General features: G+C 40.0%; 1 non-coding gene across 1 annotated transcript; it reads right to left on the bottom strand.

Moving 5' to 3' along the window:
- Positions 1–754: 754 nt before the first annotated feature.
- On the bottom strand, positions 755–862 carry LOC112731967 (small nucleolar RNA R71). Its single transcript, XR_003167712.1, has one exon. It is a non-coding gene; the product is annotated as a small nucleolar RNA R71 (small nucleolar RNA).
- Between the last annotated feature and the right edge of the window lie 842 nt (positions 863–1,704).

Here is a 1,704-nt window from a genome sequence, read left to right as displayed (position 1 = left end):
TTATTTTCGAAAACTTCTCTCTCTCATCTTCTTCTATTTATTTATTTATTTACTAACACTTCTCTTCATCTCAAATCACTGCTCCTATCCTCACCCCTGTGTTTGGATTATCCATTCTTCTTCACCTTTATTCCCTTTCTTCTTCTACTAACAACAAGAGAACCTCTATACTGTGGCAAAAAGGATCCCTATTATTATTTTCTGTTCTCTCCTTTTTCATATGAGCAGGAGCAAGGACAAGAACATTCTTGTTGAAGCAGATCCTGAACCTGAAAGGACTCTGAAAAGGAAACTAAAAGAAGCTAAAATACAATAATCCAGAGACAACCTTACAGGAATTTTCGAATAGGAAGAGGAGATGGAAGCCGAAAATAATAATAATGCAAGGAGGATGCTTGGTGACTTTACTACACCAAATTCCAATTTACATGGAAGAAGCATCTCCATCCCTACCATTGGAGCAAACAATTTTGAGCTGAAACCTCAATTAGTTTTTCTGATGCAGCAGAACTGCAAATTTCATGGACTTCCATCTGAAGATCCTTTTTAGTTCTTAACTAGATTTTTGCAGATCTGTGATACTGTTAAGACTAATGGAGTAGATCCTGAAGTCTACAGGCTCATGCTTTTCCCGTTTGCTGTAAGAGACAGAGCTAGAATATGGTTGGACTCTCAACCTAAGGATAGCCTGAACTCTTGGGATAAGCTGGTCAAGGCTTTCTTAGCCAAGTTCTTTCCTCCTCAAAAGCTGAGTAAGCTTAGAGTGGATGTTCAAACCTTCAGACAGAAAGAAGGTGAATCCCTCTATGAAGCTTGGGAGAGATACAAAGAACTGACCAAAAAGTGTCCTTCTGACATGCTTTCAGAATGGACCATCCTAGATATATTCTATGATGGTCTGTCTGAATTAGCTAAGATGTCATTGGATACTTCTGCAGGTGGATCCATTCATCTAAAGAAAATGCCTGCAGAAGCTCAAGAACTTATTGACATGGTTGCTAACAACCAGTTTATGTACACTTCTGAGAGGAATCCTGTGAGTAATGGGACGCCTCAGAAGAAGGGAGTTCTTGAAATTGATACTCTGAATGCCATATTGGCCCAGAATAAAATATTGACTCAGCAAGTCAATATGATTTCTCAGAGTCTGAATGGAATGCAAGCTGCATCCAACAGTACTCAAGAGGCATCTTCTGAAGAAGAAGCTTATGATCCTGAAAACCCTGCAATAGCAGAGGTAAATTACATGGGTGAACTATATGGAAACACATATAATCCCTCATGGAGAAATCACCCAAATCTCTCATGGAAGGATCAAAAGCCTCAACAAGGCTTTAATAATGGTGGAAGAAACAGGTTTAACAATAGCAAGCCTTTTCCATCATCCACTCAGCAACAGACAGAGAACTCTGAACAAAATACCTCTAATTTAGCAAATTTAGTCTCTGATTTATCTAAGGCCACTCTGAGTTTCATGAACGAAACAAGGTCCTCCATTAGAAATTTGGAGGCACAAGTGGGCCAGTTGAGTAAGAAGATCACTGAAACCCCTCCTAGTGCTCTCCCAAGCAATACAGAAGAAAATCCAAAAGGAGAGTGCAAGGCCATTGATATCATCATCATGGCCGAATCCAAGGAGGAAGGGGAGGACGTGAATTCCAAGGAGGAAGACCTCCTCGGACATCCAGTGATCAATAAGGAGTT

Source organism: Arachis hypogaea, chromosome 12 (genome assembly GCF_003086295.3).
Source record: "Arachis hypogaea cultivar Tifrunner chromosome 12, arahy.Tifrunner.gnm2.J5K5, whole genome shotgun sequence".
Taxonomy (NCBI): domain Eukaryota; kingdom Viridiplantae; phylum Streptophyta; class Magnoliopsida; order Fabales; family Fabaceae; genus Arachis; species Arachis hypogaea.
Note: the sequence above shows the minus strand (reverse complement) of the source record. Positions and strands in the feature narration are given on the sequence as shown.